The sequence below is a fragment of the Cupressus sempervirens genome, chromosome 4 (genome assembly GCF_028749045.1).
Source record: "Cupressus sempervirens isolate cs-2001-9-10 chromosome 4, ASM2874904v1, whole genome shotgun sequence".
In the NCBI taxonomy this organism is placed as follows: domain Eukaryota; kingdom Viridiplantae; phylum Streptophyta; class Pinopsida; order Cupressales; family Cupressaceae; genus Cupressus; species Cupressus sempervirens.
The window spans coordinates 557,154,922-557,168,751 of record NC_143121.1 but is presented as its reverse complement, the minus strand read 5'-3'; the positions used below and the strand labels follow the sequence as shown (position 1 = coordinate 557,168,751).

The following is a 13,830-nucleotide window of genomic DNA, read 5'->3' as shown; positions in this document are numbered from 1 at the left end:
TCAGTGGGATGAGGGTTTGCCTTTGTTAAGCCCTAGATTGGGGAATAAATCTTGAAATTAAAATGTAAAAAATGAAAAAAAAGAAAGAAATATATAAGTATTCAACTTTCTTGTAGAAACCCTTGTCAATAAGGATTTACGATGCTTGTATGTTGAAGATGTCAAATTTGCAATGAAGGATGTGGGAAATCCCCACAAGTGCAATGGATCTACCAAAACCACATCATGAAGCCATGTATGTAAATATGCATCAATGAAGAAGATGATGGATGTCTTAATGTAGATTTGATCTGTTGATGGCCAACAAAATGTTATACCTTGAAGAGGAAATGCTCACAAAGGATCCTCTAATCTTGAATGCTTGATGAATGCTTGAAATGCCTTAGGAAATCTGCCTGCTTGAGTGCTTAGAGTTTCTTCTTGATGTTTTGTGATTGTCTTGATGATGTCTTGATGGTGTTAAAATGAGGTGCCTAGACTTCATTTTATACTAATTTTTAGGTTCGAAGAAAAAACTAATTTCATCTTGATTGAACATTTATTATCATTAATAATTTTTCTAAGCATCACAACAAATATCAATCCAAATCTTCATTAGAATAATTTATTAATCTTTCCTTGAATACAAACCAACTAATAAAAAACACATACCCACACAAGTGAATTCTATATTTATAAGGAAATCTACAAAGGAAACACCAAAAATAGCATATATTCTTAGATATAAGACAGAAATCCCACTTCAAAAGTATGTAATTAATAACATACAATATGAGATAGGAAAGAGAATAGAAGCACCAATCTCTATTTGATGGCATCAACCTAAAAGAGACACCAATTATTTGATCTCACCTTATGACTATACAACACACGGTGTCACACAAAATACAACCTTAGGAAAAATATTCAACTTCTTCTTGAGGATCAAATTTAGAACATCCTAACACTATTCATATGTTCTTCAAATAAAATCTCACATAACAAATATGCTGAAGAGAATTTAGCATCAGCAATATTCTCACATCATTGCCAGATGAGCTTTCTGGCTTAACACATGCTCATCATTTATTAGCTTTGGATGGATAGAGTTCGAATCTCTTGTCCTTCTTCTACCTTTCCCTTTTACTGAAATCTCTGCTCCTTTTTTCCATCTATTCTTTTTAAAGATGCAAATAAAATTCTCCACGTAAAACAAAGAAAAAAAAAAACCAAAAGAATGACAAGCATCAAATATATATGCTTGGTCCCCACGAGCGAATCAATATACTTTTCATACCTTATTTAAGCTTAATCGCTGTGCAAACAAGAACCAATCTGCTCTCAATTTGTTTTCCTGCTCTCTGGTTCTTGCTCTTGCTGTCACCCTCTTTTGTAAGGTAAAATTCATCGCAAAATTATATTATTATCAGACAGATAGATTATTTTATTAGATAGATAGATTATATTTCTAGAGTTCTGGATGATTAATTATTGTTTTATTGTTTTATTTTTAAAATTTACTATGGGATATTTTCCTATGAATATGGAGATCACAGTTTATGTTTAGATTAGATTTCTATAATTTATAATGATTATAACTCTTTTAAGTTTATTGTATAATTTTGTCTACATTTTTTTCTTACAATTTTTTTAATATGATGATGGATCATAGAATGAGATCTGAATGTTGATGCAAAAAAATCACGTCACAAATTTCAGAACAAAATATTAATCTTATCATATTTTTATTCTATAATATTCAAACATTTTTCTGTAAATTTGCTCATATTATATTTTTCCCTTTTAATTTTTATTATTTTTTATAATGCTAAAATTACAGATAATGCTTGCTCTATGCATTTCAATTTTGTGATTTGGACAGGATGTGCTGTTTTGTAGAATACAATAATATGGGCATAATTTCTATGCACAAATCTTATAATTTTTTTTTCTCCATCAGTCCTCTTTGACAAATCTACATATGTTTTAGTGCTCAAATAGATGGATTGTAGTAAACAGATGAATTTCTTCATTGATACAGATAGGAGTGAGGACTCAACAATTAAGGACCTTAATATAATGCCTCAAACTTTTAGTGTTCTTGAAAAAAAAATCCCTTCTAATTAATTAGATAGGAGAAACAATTCAATAGTTGGACACTCTGATTTCACATCTGAAAGACCCATTTTGTAATTTAAAAAGGAAGTAGAGTTTTGATTTGGCTATAGAGTTTGTTTCCACTACCAGTATACACAAGAGTGCATTTCCAGTTATGTGCTTTCTCACTCATTAGTCAGTTCTCTATTCACAAAATAATTTGATATGTTTTAGCCAGTGCACAAGATCATTTCAGAAAATGTGGTTTCAAGCAAAGCGCTTTCCTAACTATGCAGGTGTTAGTTTACTTTATTTTCCATGATAAAATATATTAAAGTGCTTAGTTTCTCCTCACTAATTACCATCATGTTTAAGAATAACAGATCAAGTAAAATGTTTAATTAGATTTGAAGGGCATATGCATTTTGAATATTAAGATGGTTCTTATATTTAAATAAGATTTATTGTCAAAAGGTCTTTGGTCTATTGGTGAAGTTGAATGGCTCACAAAGAGCCCACTAAGAATCAAGTCTTGCTGAGTGCAAGGTCCAAAGACATCATAAGGAATGAGGCCGGGATCGTGCCCTTGGCAACTTTGGCAGTGTGGATGACATCATAATGAATGAGGCTGGGATCGTGCCATGGGCAAATTTGGCAGTGTGGATGCTAAGACTTATTTGTGAATGACCTCCATAAAAAAAAAAGATTTATTAGTTAATATGATCTAAAACAATCCTCTTTAACAATTTAGAATTAGAATTCGAATGCTCAATTTAAACCATTACTGATAATAGATGGATTTTAACCGATCATTTTTAAAACCAAAATTTAATTTTCCTGGTAATTGTATCTCTATGGGTTGTTGAGCATTCATTCATTTATTTTAATTGTGTTGGTTTCAGATTTGGTATGGAGATGAATGGGTCTTTTAATGGAGGGAGAAATGTTACACAAACAGATGGTAAAGTGTGGCAAAGTTTTCAAGAGAGTTTCAGTGAGGTAGAGAATATTTTAGGTCAGAATAGGCAGCTGATTAGTGAAATAAATCAGAATCAAGAGTCGATGATCCCTGATAATCTGTGTAGGAGTGCTGGCATGATAAGAGATCTCAACAAGAATATTGGAAAAGTAGCTGCCCTCTATTCTGACCTCTCCACAACTTTTGTAAGGGAAATAAAGACGTCTTCACAAGGGGATTCAGCTGGAATTTCTAGTTGTGACAGAAATTCTAGTGCACAAAAGAGAACACGCCCTACTTAGAATGATGGGATTCCATCTCTATGAATTATATCTTCCTATGAGTGTGCTCTTTTACTACATTTGGTGATGGTAATACAATCTTGAAAAAGTTTTTGATAAGTAGATGAAGCTTTCTATATCATGACAATAAGGAAATATCTTGGACTTTGTATAGCTACTTGTTAGAACTTTGTACGCACTACTTTTGGAATGAAACAATATTCTCTATGAAATGAGATTTATTGAGTTGAAACAATATTCTCTATGAAATGAGATTTATTGAGTGGTTGCAATGTATAAGAATCTATATATGATTCCCTTTTTAATGTTCATTTTGATAAACACTAGTTTTGAATTGACATAATATTTTCTAAAAAAAATATTGAGTGATACATATTCATTAAGTGTATATTTGTTTTTTTTAATGTTTATTTCAATAGTTAGATATATGTCCATTTAAAGTGTCATATTTACATTCTTGGTGTAGTAGTTAAGGGTCACTATTAGTTCATTAGGGTGTCTAAAATTTAGAATATATTAAAGGATAACTCTTTTATAAATCTATCATTTTCATGTCACATCATCTTCACCATCAATATTTGGGAGCATACAATATGATTTTTTGTCTTTTTATAATTTTGATATAAAGTCTATGAATAGATATTCAATGAATTTGACAAATAGAACAAATATATATTCTAGTTCTTACAACCCTTTTTAGTTGAGGGACACCCTTGGGTATATAGAATCTAGAATGTATTATGGAATAAATTTTGGATAAATCTAGCATTAAAGTATTTTGATGTGACATCAACATCAACTATTTTGCACATATAAGGCATGGTAATTTTTCATTTTCAATTTTAGTATAAAGTTGATAAATTAATATTCGAAGAATCTTGAAAAGAGAATAAACATTCTCTTCACTTACAAATGCCTTTACCTAAACAAATTTTATTGGTAGGATCTATAAACTAAGGAATGTGTGTTTTGGTCGTACAATACATAAAAATGCTGTTTGGATGGAGGGTCCCTTAGGTTGGACTACTTGGGTGGTCAATTACTATGATGTTCTTAGTTAGATAGTCCTTCTCTTTTTTATGTTGTACAACTGAGTTGTTCTTCCTTAGTGAGGCTTGGCCTCCTTGTTGATTTTTGTGGTGGTACTTTGGTTGCTTTGTATTTTTTGAAACTCTTATATCTAATAGAAAAAAAATGCTTACCAACAATGACAATTTAAATTTATGCAAACGAGTCATATATGCACTTACATGATCATTTTTCATAGTTGTAAAAATGAACATTCATCTAATTTATTTTTTAACTAATATGATGCAATCAAAAAATTATGGCTATTTTATGATATACAAGAAAATCAATTAAAAATTTCAAACGTATAGTGTCAAATCAAGATCATGCTAAGGGCTTACTATCCTTAATTGTTATCTGGTTTTGTTATATTTATTTAGAGCATTTACCAATATGACGATCTTGTTCTTAAGGTCTTTATTTATTATTAGTAATTAATTAATTTTATCTTAAGATGTATTTATTTTTGTTTGTACATGTATGTGCTATTATTTCTTTATACATTTTTGGTGAAACTAACATTCTCACATTGTGTATGTTTTATTCATTCTACAATAACTTGGCCGTGAGTATAAAATCATGATAAGCAAAACAATTTTGAGTAAGTAGCAATGGATATATTGAGATTTGATTAAAGCATTGAATAGATTATTTACATAGTTAATAGATAAAGTAGTGTTAAAAGTTTCTATGAATTAAAGGCACTTTGCATAGTATTATTACTATTATTATTTAAAAAAAATTAGTTTGATAAAAGTTAGATATTTCAACAAGAGATCTATAATATTTTTAAAGAAAACCATAACAAGTAGGTTTATTGCAGCCAACCCAAGTATTAGTAAAATAAAGTTATTTTCCTCTTAGATTTAGTGGTAAGGATACATAAACAAACGTAAACATATATTTTCAATCTTGTTAAGATATAAATAATTTCTAATGATTATTTAATGTGAATTTCCAAATTCATTTTTTTTATCCAATATAATTTTTTTTTGAAAAATGAAATATTTGCTAACAAATTTTCAACCAATTAGCTAATTACTAAAGAAATTAAAATTGGTGACATAGTTGTCAACCATTTCAAGTTGTTCTTTAGGAATAGGGGGTCAACAATCCCACTATTCTAGAAAAACTTCTTGAACATACCCCCTCTGTAATCAATGAAGCTTACAACAATCTTCTTGTGGTACTTGTCTTACAGGAGGAAGTGAGAAAAAAGTCTCTTCTATGAATGCCTTTAAATCCCCCAAGTTAGACAACTCCTCAAATTTCTCTCAAGATTCATAGGATATTATATGCTTCGGCATAGTTAGGGCTGCTAGAGATGTCTTTAGAACTAGAAAACTATTGCAGATGTTGGACAATAGTTTGCTTTCTCTTGTTCCTAAGGTTCTTGAGCCTACAATGATGAATGAATTTTTCCCTATCATCTTGTGCAATACTACATGTATACGATCTTCTCTAAAGTCTTAGTGAATATAATTAAACCTCTTCATGACAAATTCCAAATGCCTTAGTGGCAACCCAAAGGGATTTGTCCCAAGAAGTTCAACACCCCATTAGGGAACCTGAAAGGACAAAAATATTTATCTTACTAAGTTTGGTAAAATAAAATAAAATAAAATAACTTTTCTTTGTTTATCTAACTCTAGATGCATGCAAGAATCCTAATAGGTTCACTAACGTATTTCTTAACAACCTTAATCAGCATCCAATTGCTAAGTTATGACCATATAAATTGTCCAATAAGTAATCCCTATTTGGAAGAAGCTTGAAGCGCTATTTATAGATTATCATCTCTTATGTGAGAAGGGAGACTTAAACCTCATATCATAACTAGTTTTCTTTATAAATACTTGATTAATTACTTATTTTAATATCAATTCATCAAGTAATTATAATTATTTAGAGTAAAACAACTACTTAGTTTCCAACTAGATAATAGTTTTTATTTTAGTCCACATAATCATCATTTAGGAAATCTTTCTTATCAAATTCAAGTGGTAAATACAACTCCAACTCATTATTTTTATCATTTAAAAATTAAGCTTAGTAAGTTAAATGTATTTGTATGGATTAAGGTAAAAACAAGTTTTATAGGGGCCCAAAACCCAAAAGTAACAAATTACAAGATATTATCGTTCAATTTTGAAATTAAAACTATGTTGGAAAAAGGATAAAAATTTATATAACCTTCAACATCCTAAATACCTAAGACAAACTAAAAAGCCAAAAAAATAAATAAAAAACAAAAAAAACAAATAGAGAAACATAGCTAAGCCAAGTCCTTTAGGAGTTTGGTCACCTAGATCTCAGCTACATCTGGATCCTTCTCCATATTCTTTGACACAACAATAAATTTGTTCTTGTTAAATTTATCCCTTGTTCTTTTACTAAACCCTCCCATAGCTTCCTCCTGTTGCCCTTTATCCTATCCAATAAGGTCCACCTTGAGCTCAATGCCATCTATATGTGTTTTACCTTTACCAACAATAAACTTCTAGACCAACCCTTGGATTTTAGTGTTTCTATTCCCAATGACTTTATTCAATTCTATTATTTGTCCCAGGATGCCATCTTCCAACCTTTTTCTAGCCTCAATCTCTTTTTGTAACTCTTTCTCTAGTTTTCCCACCACCTATTTAACAGAATTAATTTTGTTATAAACCCAACTATCATAAGAAATTGAGGCCTTTATTTTCTCCTTTACCCTATCAATGGTATTCTGAGCACCCTAGTTAGGAGTGGACACAAAATCTTAGTTCTCCCTCACATTCTTCTCTATAGGCTCCCCTTCAGATTCTGACACCAATTACCTTAGCATGTTCATGACTATTGAAGCCTTCCTATCAATATTATTTCCTTGGTCATCATCTTAGGCTAGTTTTTCTTTATTCTCCTCTTTTGGTGTCTTCAAATTTTTTGGAAGAGTAGAGGGATTTTTAAAATTTTTTTGACACGAGGGGACTCTCTACTATCTTGCCCTATTTCCAACCCATTGTTGTCTTCACCCCAAAGATATTCATAAAACCTATTCTCTTGGGTTTCCATGGATGTGGCTTCTTCCTCATCTCCCATTTCCATCCTCGAATCTTCACTCTCCACTTCTTTTTTATTCTTATTTTTACTCCCTGGCCTACTTTCAAATTTAATTTTTGGGCTCACAAAAGGGGTTATACCTTTACAATACTCGATGAAAAGAAGGATGATGCCTTCACATAGGATAGGGTGAGAAGCTTTATTCCTATGGCTTGACACACTCTTATTTAGGGTATGCATAATATAATAGGGAAAAATATTATATCCCCATGCTAGAAGTGGTTTAAGAAATGAACTTGTTCCTTCCTACCACCTAGGATAAAATAAGCCCTAGCACAACTTAACACACAACACCATAAAGGTTTAATTTTCATAATGGAGAAAGAAGTACCCGCATTTACCATATCCTTCTTCTCATCTTTGTTCTTGGGTATTTTCCCTAGTGCCTCCTCCATAGTCTTTCTTTCCTTGATAAACTTCCCACCATCATTTGGAAAATCAACAATTTCAGAGATAAATTGGATATTAAGGGGAAAGTAGACCCCATACATGGTGACATTATAATATTTCCATATTTTAAAAAATTTCATCGTCACTTGTAGTTCAAAACCAGATAGTCATTCAAGATAAGGAGTCACCCCTCCTTTCACTAGTGAATCCAAGACCTATGGTTCCTTCTTCCATTCATTACAACTATTTTGTTCCTGTCTCCTAGGATGACCACCCATGATTTTTCTTTTGATCTTATCGTTCTTGAAATGAGATTTCTCTGCACTAAATCAAAGCAAAGGAAAAAGATAATCCAAGAGACCCAGAAAAAGTTCCTATTATCAAATAACTTAGCACTCTGAATCTACCACACTAACTTGTAAATAAATTAAATGTATTTACCATACTACATAACTCATATTAATTTATTATAGTCATACATTTAGGAGACTTAAATATTTGGCTTCACATGTTTTTTTTTTTGATTGGTAAAATGATGATTTTATTAAGGAGATGAAAATATTACAGTTACAAAATTTCATCTAGCATACAATATTACATCCACTTCTATTGGTGCCTTACTAAAAAAACCTACTATAACTAGTCATAAATTGAGAACCATCAAAGGAGCATTACAACTACATACAACTTAAAAACTAACTCTAAACCTATCTAAACCACCTAACAACCTACTAGCCACTGTAACATCCAAAAAATCCACCAAAGTTACCATAGAAAAAAAGAATCAACATCACCCTCACACCACCTACACCAAAGAAGCCACATAGCCCATCCACCAAACCATCCACAACATTGCTGGGACACTACTGCAACTAGTAAAAATACTTTATCCACCCACTTCAAATGAAGACAATTTATATTTCAAAGAAAAAAAACGTTATGCATAAAAACCAAGACCTCACAAAGCACTGAAGTCATCAATTTGGCCCTATGGGCTTCACCGTTGTTGAGGGAAGTTTACCCAAGCCCCTTCCCCCTGCATCACATTCCCAACATGTTTATGTAATTCCACCAACATATCAGACCATGCATCATTGGAAGTTTTATAAAGGGAGGGTTTATTTGCTGTGCTCACCACCAAAGGGAAGGGATATATCCATACTATCTACTCTCTTCCTCATCATCAAAGCATTCAGTGAAATCTGATCCTATCCTTCGAAGAGACCATTCTATGATAGAATCCAACCTGCCAAGCATGTCTTCTGCAAACAGAGTCTTTGCCACAAGCCTAACTTCTTCTATGTTGCAATTTGGCTCTAGGACCCAAGCAATGACTATCAAAATGACATCTAGGTTTGTCTGATATTTCACAGCTCAATCTTTGGAATTGAGCATCAATAATGCCCAACACCATAGAGATCATCTCATCAGTCTTGATGTTCAACATGCCCTTAATATGTTCCTTACTAACTGACCCCTGAAAAGCCTTGAATTTCTTCCTAGAAAAAACTAGAAAATGACACCTCCATTCCTTCTACAACAAAACTAGCGAAGATGTAACAAAAAAGAAAGACTAAAGTTTCCTACACCAACCTAACAATTAATAACACTTCAAAACATCACTTGCATGCCAATAAAATATGCTTCCCACTTCAAATAAACTCAATGATACATCATATCAACACAACCACTATTAGACCGAGATCTCTTGACAAACATAATCGATGTCCTTTCACGTTACTTTTAGATGCCCTTTCTACTTTTTTCATGAGCAAGGAGGAGATTTCCAAATCCACTCCTACTAAAATCAATAAAGGCCCTAATCTACCACCTTATTTCATCAAAAAAGCCACCCCTTTCTATACTAATAAAAATGTTGTACTTCTTGAAAATCCTCATATGCTAAGTCATTTAATTTAGTGAAAGTAGTGGCCTAATTCATCAATTTGTCTGCCTCTACATTGCCTTCCCTATATGTATGTTTGACTTTAAAATTTACAAAAGTATCAAGCATGTCTCTAACTTTTTGTATCGAGTCATGAAGCTACTAGGCTTGTAGAGAATGTCTTATAATACCATCCATAATAATCTTAAAATCCCTTTCTAAGTGAATACAATTACCACCCAAATTCCTTCCCAAATTAACCACCAAAAGTGCTACCTCCACTTTTACTGCATTATTTGTGCCATCTCTAAGTCATCTAGCTGCAAAGCCAACAATATCCCTTGACTCATTCCTAGCAATTTCTCCTGCACCTGAAATACCTGGATTACCTTTAAATGCACCATCAAAATTAATTTTAATCTAGTCCTTGCTAGGCGATCACTACATAACTTCCTTTTTATTCACTTTGAATTTAAGCCCACATCCCCCATCATTTAGCCATTTTATTTTGATACCAGAATATAATTTTTGAATCTTACTATCCCAAGTATTAAAGGCCCCACATGAGTACGCAACCATACTATTAGCATTCACACCTTCAACAATTGCTCTCTACATATGGGCCCAAACATAATCTACATTTTCCAATTTCTCCTAAAAGATTCTCCTATTTCGTTCCTTCCACATCTCCCATATAACAATAGAAGGGCTTATAATCCTAAGATTTGAAAAGGTTGATCGTGGAAGATCAACAAGCCAAAATTGAAATAAACCTTTCAGAGATTCAAGTGTAGGTCCATACTAGCTCAAACACAATCTCAATTTCTCCCAACAATGTTGAGAAAATTCACAATGGACCAATAAGTGGTCGACAATTTTCATAGCATTCATACATAGAGCACTCTAGATAGTCCCACAAAGCAATATTTTTTCCTCCTTTCATCCATAAGAATATTTTTTCCAGCTTTAGGCAGACAATGTTTATTCCAACACAACTTATGTGACCATTCATAGGGAGAATTACTGAAACAACTAATCTGATAGCCTAATTTTGCTGAATATCTACCACTTTTAGCAGCACACCATACTATTCTATCCTCCTTGTCATTTAGATTGATGTGTCTTGTTCAAAAAATGCCTTTCAAAATTTCTTTATGTTTCTCTATCACTCTCAGATTAGATGTCTTTCCATTCTCAACAAGATCCTAGATCAGTAGCTTTCTCCTCCACATAAAAGTATAATATATCACCCCATTCAACTTCCAGAATAGGTATAAGATCCTACACCCCTTCAAGATTTTCCAGCTTGCTTAAACCATTCCGAGAATCATGCCAGAAGGAAGATTTCTCTCCATTACAAATACTCCAAGAAAGATGGTTCAGAATAATTGATCGACATTCCAACATGAAATTCCAAATTGCTGAGCCCTTTTGGGGATTATGTACTATTAGAATACGTGTTGTATCCATAGAATCCAAATATTTTGTTCACAAAATTTTCGGCCACTACTATTCTAGTTGCTCATACATATCCCAAACCAACTTAGCACCCAAAGCCTTATTAACATCTTGCCACTTTCTGAAACCTACACCACCCTATTTCTTCGGTTTACACAAAGCCTCCCAAGCCACTAAAGGTGAATGAATTCCTTTTAGATTTCAAAAGATAAAAGGATTCCTATATGGACCATGGTTTTATATCTTTTTAAACAATAAATGGTTCAAGGATTTTAAGGCACACTCAAACTTGTGTAGCTAGGTGGAGTCAATGTTTGGTAATAACAGATACCTCCATTACTAGCTAATAATATAAAATACACACATACACAACCACAGAGAGAGAGAGAGAGAGAGAGAGAGAGAGAGAGAGAGAGAGAGAGAGAGAGAGAGAGAGAGAGAGAGAGAGAGAGAGAGAGAGAGAGAGAGAGAGAGAGAGAGAGAGAGAGAGAGAGAGAGAGAGAGAGAGAGAGAGAGAGAGAGAGAGAGAGAGAGAGAGATCATGTCGATCTCCCAAAGAAGTGACTATGACTACCTCCCCTCATTTGGAAGTTACCATCAAGAAAATCGGGTGCTCACACACATATGACATAATGGGTTAGCTAAGTTAGCTTAAAAACTAAATCATAACAATGAATTAAAAAATCCATAATACATACAAACATAATAGTAATTTAGAAGTCTAAGCAACATATACAACATGATCTATGGTACAAATTTAAATAATACATTTAATCTCCTAAGAGTATTATTAGGGAATCACATAAGAATTATATATAATATGATCAAATGTCTAATACAAAATAAGATATGAATATCATAAGACAAATAAAAAGAGTCTCACAAGGATGTGTATTAGAGATATTTCTAAACTATTAATATGTTATATCTAGTTAATTGATTTACTCAATCAAGTTGCAAGATCCTATTGATACTTTCATAAGGTTGTAAGGTAAATAGATGTTATTTTGTGTTAATAATGTTTGAAGCTCCTTAATAGAAAATATATAATCAAATACAATATTATAGTTCTATATTATTTAAGTCATATGCAAGTATTTGTCAAGATGAATTATAGAGTGCCATTAATTTGGGACAAGGAAAACAAGAAGTGGTCATGTTTTTAAACTAGTTCAAATGTACTTCTCATGACCTAAACTCTACTAATTTTTTGTCAATTTTAGAGGGACATTAGAAGAAGGAACATTCTTCATGTTTCTATTTCCACTCATGAAATTATTCATTCTATTGACAAGAGTTGTAACCATGGTATATCTCTCAAACTTGACAACTCTAAAGCGTATGGAATAGTTAATTAGATTTTCCTTTATAAAGGGATTGATAAATTTGGTTTCAATAATAAGATGATATTTATTGTCAAGATTTGTGTTGAAACTATCAAATACTTAGTTTTGGTCAATGGTTCAAAACAAGTATTTCTCCCCTTTCAAAAGCCTAAGGTAAGGAGACTCTCTCTCTCTCTCTCTCTCTCCCCCCCCCCCCCTTATATTTTTATATTTCTATCTATGGGTCTCAACAAAAAAGATATGGCTCTATCAAACACTGGTTGAGCTGAGGGAATCAGACCTACTTTTATCTCTCCCCCTCTATTCTGCATTAATTGATTGGTGACACCTTCCTATTTGGTAGATCTTTAGTTATGGAATCTAGAATGGAAAAATCTCTTACGTGACTATAACATAATGTCTAGAATATGCATGAATTATAAAAATAAAAGATTTACTTTTTCAACACTAGAAATGGCATAGAAATCAAGATTCATAGCATAATTGGTTGTTAAAAGGCCAACCTACCTAATAATTATTTGGCCCTCCCCCTTGAAAATAAAGAATTTTCACCCAAATTTTGGAATGGAATTTTGTAAAAATAAAAAAACTATCTAGTTGGAAGGCTAAGCTCCTTCTTAATGCTAGAAAACTTCAATTACTAGTGTTCTTCTTGTAGGGTACATCTGAATTTATTTCCCTCTCAATTTTTTAAATGATCAAAGCCATGGCTAAAGAAATTGAAAAAAATATTATAGAGAATATTTTTATGGACTACTATGGAGGAAATGAAAAGAATGACACTAATTAATTGGGATAATATCTACTATACAAAATGCCAAGGTGGTATGACATCAAAAAAAATCTAATCTCAACAAAAAAATCTTAGCTAAAATGGGTTGGCACCTCGCTACTAGTAATGTTCACTGGTGTAAAATAATGTAAGAACATAATATTAATCAATTTATAATTCACTAGGTGATTGATCATAATGGGCCTCCTACTAGGTCTAAAATATAAAATTGCATCATGAAAAGAAGATCCCTATTTAAGGAGGGCCTTAACTAGCTCATAGGAAATAGTAGAACTGCAAGTTTTTGGGAGGGCAAGTAGATTTGAAAAAAACCTCTTACAAATATGAATTACTTGCCATGTATGCTCTATGCTAATGGTTCTATCAGTTCCTTCATAGATGAATATGTTATCCATATGGTCCTAGTTTGGCTTACCTCCTCCAATACTTCAATAATATACTCATCCTGAGTCCTT

General features: G+C 32.2%; 1 pseudogene across 1 annotated transcript; it reads left to right on the top strand.

Moving 5' to 3' along the window:
• Nucleotides 1-1,291: 1,291 nt before the first annotated feature.
• LOC149562409 (protein ELF4-LIKE 3 pseudogene) lies at nt 1,292-3,336 on the top strand (annotated as a pseudogene). Its single transcript, XR_016364260.1, has 2 exons — nt 1,292-1,376; nt 2,979-3,336. The product of XR_016364260.1 is annotated as a protein ELF4-LIKE 3 pseudogene (transcript).
• The last annotated feature ends 10,494 nt before the right edge of the window (nt 3,337-13,830 follow it).